Consider the following 10,105-nt stretch of genomic DNA (forward strand, 5'->3'; position numbering starts at 1 on the left):
CACCGCGTCCCCTCATCAAGACCAGCTTCATGTTTCAGGGCCTTAGTTTTTCTTTCTTAATATAACTAATATAGTTTTTTTTGCTCTATTAACAAAAGTAACTGTTTCTGAAAGTTAAAAGGAGTCCCGTCATTAAGGGGTTAAATGCCCTTAAGACCCCTGAGTAATGCGCTCACTATGATTACTTGGGGTATAAATTCAGATGAATAAAATGAATGTGAATCATGTGTCTTCTAAACCTTCTAGACGGAGAAATGACTTTCACACCCTGAATGACAATGATCAGTGTAGACAGATAGAAAGTATGTGCAGACAGGTGTAATATCATCTCTACCCGGAAAAAGCCACTTACGAAGTTTCCTCCATCAGGTTCAGTTGTTTCTCTTCCTTCTGTATTTTCTCCTCTATCAGTTGTTTGATTTCCCATCTGTTGTACCAGGAACATATATCATTATCTCATAGGTAAATGTAGAAATATCAGCAATTTGAAGAGCATTAGTGAACAAATTCCGCCCCTTCGCCTCCATCCAAAATACTTTGCCAACATTTTCCATCTACATCACACAAATGATACAATTTTGTCTTGGTGGAGCTACCACTAGAGGGCGCTCACTGTATATGGACAGACGAAACCTATAAGGCTGGTGGCATAAAGAGACCTCATGGTCCATCTGCCCGAATTAATGATTCATTAATTATATTAATTAATGATATAATGACTGGGAAATTTTCCAATTTTGAGCCTGAATTTTTTACTCCCCGTCTTCCAGGAATGATGACCTTATACTTTTTGGTCTACATAGTCATTTGAGGACTTGAGTTTTTGCGGATCGAGTTGTAGTTTTGAAGTATACAATCACTTTATGATATAATGTACTGAAAAACGGGAAAAAAATTCCAAAAGTGGCAAAATATTGAAAAAACCGCAATTGATTACAGCATTGATTATTTGGTAAAAATGACCTGGCGGTGTTATTCTTTAGATCAGTTAGAATACGGTGACGGCAATCTTATAAGGATTTTTTTGTAGAATTTAGTGGTTAGAAATCATTTAACACTTTGTAAATAAATCATTTGCTTTGTGACCCCATTTTCTGAGACCTGGAACTGTAGACCTGAGCTTTCCTTTTTATGGAAACCATTTTGGCACAAACAACGTTTCTTTTTATTTTTCCTGCATTTTTGATGTTCGGTGCAGCAGCTGAGAAAATGATATTCTTGTGTTTCCACTCTTTTCTTTTTGCTGTTTTACGTCTGGTTAAAATAATTTTATATCTTGACACATCGGACTTTTACGGACGCGGTGATATCAAATGTTTTTTCTAAAAAAAAATGTAAATATCAAAAGGGGGATGATTGAAAGTTTTTATTATTTTATACATATATATTTTTAAAAACGACTCTTGGAAAATGGCGACAAGGGGAATTTTTTTTCCCCAAATTTGTGAATTTTTTTTCAGCACTTAAATAATAAAGAAACTTTGGGTGTTTTGGTATCTCCATAATCATAATGACCTGGAGAATCATAGACTAAGTAAAAAATTCCCCCAAATAATTGCATGGTGCCAGTCATTTTACATCCATGTAGAGAGGAGTGGGAATCAGAAGAACAGCACCAGAAACACCAAAAAGGAGAGCACTGGAGATGTAACCCGTCAATCATGTATCTGATGTTTTTATTGTGATGTAGAGGGCTGTTCTCATTCATTTACTGATGATTTTCTAACCACATACTGCACACTAAATGTCCTAAAAATAAATTGCAACAAAAAAATAGTAATTTTTTTTTTGTATGCGCCCTAACATGGTTCCTATAGAAACAAAAACTTGTCCAGCATAATACAAGGCTGCATAAAGCCCCAGGAAGAAGAAAGGCGAAACGCGCGTCGGGGTTAAAGGACACCCTGTCTGAGTTCCATAGCCAACAATACTATTTATTACAGAAGCACTCCCACCAAAATGTTTATCCCATTAATATATAGCAATCATCATGTTATATAGCACTGTGTACTTACAATTGCTCATTTTGACTTTCTACCCAGCTAATTCATCTCTTTTCCAATGGGTGTATGATATCACATGATTCAAAACTGACTAGCTGAATCCTTCTAAGCTCTATGTAGAAACAGGAGGTCAATTTTCCCTGTATGACTCATAAGTCACTGCAAAAGATCCTGGCAGGGGGGAGGAGGGAGCAGTGGGGGAGGGGGATGATTTCTGCAGGGAAAATTGACTTCATGTTCCTACATAGAGCAGAGAAAAGAGAAGAATTAACTGGGTAGCAAGGAAAAATGAGCAATTGTAAGTTCACAGTGCTGTATAGTATGATGACTGCAATATAGTAAGAAGATAGAAACCTTGATGGGAGGAGGATGAGAAGGAGGAGGAGGAAGAGGAGGAGGGTTTCTGTAAGGTAACGTTACCTAGTCGCACTGTCTTGTCTATACTCACTGGGGGTTTTGGAATCGTTGGTGATCTCAGTAAATCTTTTAATATTTGTCTTAAAAAAAAAATATGACTTTAAATATTGATCTTCTCATGCAGCTTGTCTTATTATCCTGGGATTTTATACTTACACTTGGATTGTGATCTATTGCATATTTTGTGACGTGTCCTGCACTTACTGTGGTGTTTAGGATTATTTGCATGATCTGATCCTTAAAGGGGTTGTCCATCTCTGGAGGACATTTTTTTTCTTACTTGAATGCATCTTTTTTTGGCGAAAAATATTTTTGCCAATTGGGTTTCATTAAATGTTTGCACCGTTTGCCTTCTATAGCTTCTGTGTTGCAATATGTATTAGTGACTGCAAAAATGAGTTAACTGAAAATCTGTCAGTGAACTTCTAATGGTCAAATGGGAGCGTTTGCAACTTTATAATCTGTCTTTTTTCAGCTCCCCTCAGCCAATTTATGAACACAGACCAAATCAAAGTTGAATGTATAAGGAAACAGATCCTATAAAGCCAAATGGTGAAAAAATTGTAATGAAACCAAATTACAAAAATGGTGTTTAGCAACTAAATATATGGATGTAAAAAGTAATAAAAAATGTTCTCACAGGTGGAAAATGTATATTTTTATTTATTTTCAAATATATTGTATACCTGTGTAACCATGCCATACATCAGTGGGGGTCCGGGGCATTGAGGAGTCATCCCCCATCTCCTGGAATAACCCTTCATCTCCTGGATTGTTTGTCTTTATGATATTTTATCCATGGAGGAATAAATGTTATGTTTTATGGGGTTATCTTTGCTTTACTGGAATATTGAATTGAAAAGTCCGGGGCTCCTGGCAGATGTATTAACCTGCAGATATGGGGGTAACTTCTAGATTAACCCCATATATGCAGGTTCATAGAGGTTTTTCAGGTGACCGGTTCCCTTTACCATATCGGCTCATTTTTGTTTTTTTTCTCACTTCTATTTAATAAGTCAAATAACAATTCCTCTAATATCTGTAACCTATAAAAAACACTTTGGCATCTTTTTAAATAAAATAAGACACATGAGCGGCTCCCAGTAATGGCAGCTATCTGTGTATAAACAGTATATATATATATATATATATATATATATATATATATATATATATATATATATACAGAGTGGGCCATTTATATGGATACACCTAAATTAAATGGGAATGGTTGGTGATATCAACTTCCTGTTTGTGGCACATTAGTATATGAGAGGGGAAAAACTTTTCCAGATGGGTGGTGACCATGGCGGCCATTTTGAAGTCGGCCATTTTGGATCCAGCTTTATTTTTTTCAATGGGAAGAGGGTCATGTGACACATCAAACGTATTGAGAATTTCATAAGATAAACAATGGTGTGCTCGGTTTTAACGTAACTTTATTCTTTCATGGGTTTTTTACAAGTTTATGACCACTTATAATGGTATAATGTATCTTGATGGTATGGTGTGGTATATGGGGGACAAAGATAGTGGGGCCGTTCTTCATCAATGGAAACCTCAATGCCACTGGATATCTGTAATTGCTCCATGATGATGTGTTGCCCTCTTTATGCACTGAAGATGGCACGTTCCCTGAGGTTTTCCAACAAGATGGTCACCACCACATTATGGGTGTCAGGTCCGAGCATTCCTACATGAACAGTTTCCTGGAAAGTGGATTGGTCGTCGTGGGCCAGTTGAATGGCCACCAAGGTCTCCCGATCTGACCCCCTTACACTTTTATCTTTGGGGTCATCTGAAGGCAATTGTCTATGCTGTGAAGATACGAGATGTGCAGCATCTGAAACAAGGGATACTGGAAGCCTGTGCTAGCATTTCTTCTGCGGTGTTGCTATCAGTGTGTGAAGAGTGGGAGAAGAGGGCGGCATTGACAATCCAACACAATGGGCAGCACTTTGAACACATTTTATAAGTGGTCATGAACTTGTAAAAAACTTGTGAAAGAATAAAGTTACGTTAAAACCAAGCACACCATTGTTTTTCTTATGAAATTCTCAATAAGTTTCATGTGTCACATGACGCTCTTCCCATTGAAAACAATAAAGTTGGATCCAAAATGGCCAACTTCAAAATGGCCACCATGCTCACCACCCATCTGGAAAATATACTAATGTACCACAAACAGGAAGTTGATATCACCAACCATTCCCATTTAATTTAGGTGTATCCATATAAATGGCCCACCCTGAATATATATATATATACAGTACAGACCAAAAGTTTGGACACACCTTCTCATTTAAAGATTTTTCTGTATTTTCATGACTTTGAAAATTGTACATTCACACTGAAGGCATCAAAACTATGAATTAGCACATGTGGAATTATATACTTAGCAAAAAAGTGTGAAACAACTGAAAATATGTCTTATATTCTAGGTTCTTCAAAGTAGCCACCTTTTGCTTTGATGACTGCTTTGCACACTCTTGGCATTCTCTTGATGAGCTTCAAGAGGTAGTCACCAGAAATTGTTTTCACTTCACAGGTGTGCCCTGTCAGGTTTAATAAGTGGGATTTCTTGCCTTATAAATGCGGTTGGGACCATCAGTTGTGTTGTGCAGAAGTCAGGTGGATACACAGCTGATAGTCCTACTGAATAGACTGTTAGAATTTGTATTATGGCAAGAAAAAAGCAGCTAAGTAAAGAAAAACGAGTGGCCATCATTACTTTAAGAAATGAAGGTCAGTCAGTCCGAAAAATTGGGCAAACTTTGAATGTGTCCCCAAGTGCAGTTGCAAAAACCATCAAGCGCTACAAAGAAACTGGCTCACATGAGGACCGCCCCAGGAAAGGAAGACCAAGAGTCACCTCTGCTTCTGAGGATAAGTTTATCCGAGTCACCAGCCTCAGAAATCGCAGGTTAACAGCAGCTCAGATTAGAGACCAGGTCAATGCCACACAGAGTTCTAGCAGCAGACACATCTCTACAACAACTGTTAAGAGGAAACTTTGTGCAGCAGGCCTTCATGGTAAAATAGCTGCTAGGAAACCGCTGCTAAGGACAGGCAACAAGCAGAAGAGACTCGTTTGGGCTAAAGAACACAAGGAATGGACATTAGACCAGTGGAAATCTGTGCTTTGGTCTGATGAGTCCAAATTTGAGATCTTTGGTTCCAAACACTGTGTCTTTGTGAGACGCAGAAAAGGTGAACGGATGGACTCTACATGCCTGGTTCCCACCGTGAAGCATGGAGGAGGAGGTGTGATGGTGTGGGGGTGCTTTGCTGGTGACACTTTTGGGGATTTATTCAAAATTGAAGGCATACTGAACCAGTATGGCTACCACAGCATCTTGCAGCGGCATGCTATTCCTTACGGTTTGCGTTTAGTTGGACCATCATTTATTTTTCAACAGGATAATGACCCCAAACACACCTCCAGGCTGTGTAAGGGCTATTTGACCAAGAAGGAGAGTGATGGGGTGCTACGCCAGATGACCTGGCCTCCACAGTCACCAGACCTGAACCCAATCGAGATGATTTGGGGTGAGCTGCACCGCAGAGTGAAGGCGAAAGGGCCAACAAGTGCTAAGCATCTCTGGGAACTCCTTCAAGATTGTTGGAAGACCATTTCCGGTGACTACCTCTTGAAGCTCATCAAGAGAATGCCAAGAGTGTGCAAAGCAGTCATTAAAGCAAAAGGTGGCTACTTTGAAGAACTTAGAATATAAGACATATTTTCAGTTGTTTCACACTTTTTTGTTAAGTATATAATTCCACATGTGTTAATTCATAGTTTTGATGCCTTCAGTGTGAATGTACAATTTTCATAGTAATGAAAATACAGAAAAATCTTTAAATGAGAAGGTGTGTCCAAACTTTTGGTCTGTACTGTATATATATATATATATATATATATATATATATATATATATATATATATATATATACACTGCTCAAAAAAATAAAGGGAACACTTGAACAACAGAATATAACTCCAAGTAAATCAAACTTCTGTGAAATCAAACTGTCCACTTAGGAAGCAACACTGATTGACAATCAATTTCACATGCTGTTGTGCAAATGAAATAGACAATACATGGAAATTATTGGCAATTATCAAGACACCCTCAATAAAGGAGTGGTTCTGCCGGTGAGGACCACAGACCACATCTCAGTACCAATGCTTTCTGGCAGATGTTTTGGTCACTTTTGAATGTTGGTTGCGCTTTCACACTCATGGTAGCATGAGACGGACTCTACAACCCACAGAAGTTGCTCAGGTAGTGCAGCTCTTCCAGGATGGCACATCAATGCGAGCTGTGGCAAGAAGTTTTGCTGTGTCTGTCAGTGTAGTGTCCAGAGGCTGGAGGTGCTACCAGGAGACAGGCCAGTACACCAGGAGACGTGGAGGGGGCCGTAGGAGGGCTACAACCCAGCAGCAGGACCGCTACCTCCGCCTTTGTACAAGGAGGAACAGGAGGAGCACTGCCATAGCCCTGCAAAATGACCTCCAGCAAGCCACAAATGTGCATGTGTCTGCACAAACGGTTAGAAACCGACTCCATGAGGGTGGTATGAGGGCCCGACGTCCACAGATGGGGGTTGTGCTCACAGCCCAACACCGTGCAGGACGCTTGGCATTTGCCACAGAACACCAGGATTGGCAAAGTCACCACTGGCGCCCTGTGCTCTTCACAGATGAAAGCAGGTTCACACTGAGCACATGTGACAGACATGACAGAGTCTGGAGACGCCATGGAGAGCGATCTGCTGCCTGCAACATCCTTCAGCATGACCGGTTAGGCAGTGGGTCAGTAATGGTGTGGGGTGGCATTTCTTTGGAGGGCTGCACAGCCCTCCATGTGCTCGCCAGAGGTAGCCTGACTGCCATTAGGTACCGAGATGAGATCCTCAGACCCCTTGGGAGACCATATGCTGGTGAGGTTGGCCCTGGGTTCCTCCTAATGCAGGACAATGCCAGACCTCATGTGGCTGGAGTGTGTCAGCAGTTCCTGCAAGATGAAGGCATTGAAGCTATGGACTGGCCGCCCGTTCCCCAGACCTGAATCCGATTGAGCACATCTGGGACATCATGTCTCGCTCCATCCACCAACGTCATATTGCACCACAGACTGTCCAGGAGTTGGCGGATGCTTTAGTCCAGGTCTGGGAGGAGATCCCACAGGAGACCATCCGCAACCTCATCAGGAGCATGCCCAGGCGTTGTAGGGAGGTCATACAGGCACGTGGAGGGCACACACAATACTCAGCCTCATCAGGAGCATGCCCAGGCGTTGTAGGGAGGTCACACAGGCACGTGGAGGCCACACACAATACTGAGCCTCATCAGGAGCATGCCCAGGCATTGTAGGGAGGTCATACAGGCACGTGGAGGCCACACACAATACTGAGCCTCATCAGGAGCATGCCCAGGCGTTGTAGGGAGGTCACACAGGCACGTGGAGACCACACACAATACTCAGCCTCATCAGGAGCATGCCCAGGCGTTGTAGGGAGGTCATACAGGCACGTGGAGGCCACACACAATACTCAGCCTCATCAGGAGCATGCCCAGGCGTTGTAGGGAGGTCATACAGGCACGTGGAGGCCACACACAATACTCAGCCTCATCAGGAGCATGCCCAGGCGTTGTAGGGAGGTCATACAGGCACGTGGAGGCCACACACAATACTCAGCCTCATCAGGAGCATGCCCAGGTGTTGTAGGGAGGTCATACAGGCACGTGGACGCCACACACAATACTCAGCCTCATTTTGACTTGCTTTAAGGACATTACATCAAAGTTGGATCAGCCTGTAGTGTGTTTTTCCACTTTAATTTTGGGGGTGACTCCAAATCCAGGCCTCCATTGGTTAATAAATGTGATTTCCATTGATGGTTTTTGTGTGATTTTGTTGTCAGCACATTCAACTTTATACAGAACAAAGTATTCAATGAGAATATTTCATTCATTCAGATCTAGGATGTGTTATTTGAGTGTTCCCTTTATTTTCTTGAGCATTGTATATATATATATATATATATATATATCAGGTTTTATATTATCTGTCCTGAATACAGTGAATCACACATTGGAGAGAAGGAAACATCTATATCATGATGTCGTCTATATATTAGATCAGTAATTCTCGGCACTTACATGGTCACAATGTTGTTCTGTATCAGTTCTTTCATCAGTTCCGTATGTGACACAAATTCTGTGTTCTCAGTGGTGTCATCACTATTGTACAAGAAAGGTTCATCAACTTGTGATAAATGGTCAGAATTTCAATAGTACAAGCAAATATAAGAAGCTTTGTCATGTATTTTATCATAGAAATCTGCTTCCTTCTCCACTTAGGAGCCACTTCTACCCCCCCCCCCCAACCTCCTAAACTTGCTGTCCACTCTGAAGAAGAAAAACACAGATTAAATCTATCTTGATCAAAGCAAGACGGACAGTCCGCTCACTGTGGTGTCTGATCACACTGCCTATTGTAGTCTATGTAGAGGAGGAGTAGTGAAGGGCAGAGTGAGAAACAGGAAGAGAGAGACACAAAATTAATATGGAGTTTACTTAGTTTTATGTACTAAATGTCCAGCTGGGGTCTGTATGTTGGGGAGACGGGGCAAAAACTTAGAACAAGGATTAATTCTCATCGCCACACAATAGAAGAAAAAAGAATAGATTTACCTGTGGCCAAACATTTTTGTATCCCTGATCACAGCATCATGGACATGAAATTACTGGTATTAATAAGTAACTTCAAATCTCAGAAAGACAGAAAGATTTGGGAATACAAACTTATGACAACCTTTGACACACAGGAATGAATGTGTCGCATGGATTTATGTAATTCTACATCAACTAAGGAATGTGCTCCTAAGGCCTTGTGGGGGCATCACAACCATGGACCAGACCTCAATCACAGGACAATAAAACGTTCACACTCCTTATCTATGAACTTCTCCAATATGTACAGCCACAACTGTTTATCTCTCTCCCATAATGATAGTTCTGCTTCACGTCACTTGTCACATCTATTGCATTATTCTTGTGCCCTGTATAAATATGTGACTCTTCAGATTTTGTGTTATACTATGCCTGATGAAGAGACCTGAGTAGTCTGGAAAGCTTGCAATTTGTTACCATTTTTTCAGTTAGCCATTAAAAGGTATCAACCACTGAGGACTCTGAAATCTTCATATTTTTCTATCTACTGGCTAACACGGTACAAAGGTAGATCTTTCTCCAGTAGCACTTACAAAGTCAGTTCTATTTTCTCAAGGATGTTTTTCTTCTCTTGAATTTCTTTTTTCATGAAGTTCATGTACTTCTCCCTATTGTACATGGAAAATAGATCTGCTATTGAAACCTACAAATGGCAGTAATGATTAAGATGTTCAGCAGTATTAGTGATCGTGACAAATGTGGTCAATTCCTCCCCTTCTCCCTCCATTCTAGGTCTCTTCTGTGCCAACAGTTTTACATTTACTATATTCCATTGCTAAAAGGAATCTGTCAGCAGGTTGTTTGCTATTTAATATGGGAGCAGCCTGATGTAGGGTCAGAGACTGTTTGTATCCCATAAAATCTCCTATGGCATCTTTGTACTGTAAGATATGATCCATGACTGGCAGCCATGTGTATAGACAGATATTGTGAGCAGACAGTTTAC

At 40.8% G+C, this 10,105-nt stretch overlaps 1 long non-coding RNA gene across 1 annotated transcript; it reads right to left on the minus strand.

The window, feature by feature from the left end:
* Positions 1 to 368: 368 nt before the first annotated feature.
* LOC141153053 (uncharacterized) lies at positions 369 to 9,755 on the minus strand. Its single transcript, XR_012247225.1, has 3 exons — positions 9,693 to 9,755; positions 8,587 to 8,667; positions 369 to 427 (listed from the first exon to the last, which is right to left on the minus strand). It is a non-coding gene; the product is annotated as an uncharacterized lncRNA (long non-coding RNA).
* Between the last annotated feature and the right edge of the window lie 350 nt (positions 9,756 to 10,105).

The sequence above is a fragment of the Phyllobates terribilis genome, unplaced genomic scaffold, assembly GCF_046119375.1.
Source record: "Phyllobates terribilis strain yellow unplaced genomic scaffold, ASM4611937v1 Scaffold_7__3_contigs__length_470593459, whole genome shotgun sequence".
NCBI classification, from domain to species: Eukaryota; Metazoa; Chordata; class Amphibia; order Anura; family Dendrobatidae; genus Phyllobates; species Phyllobates terribilis.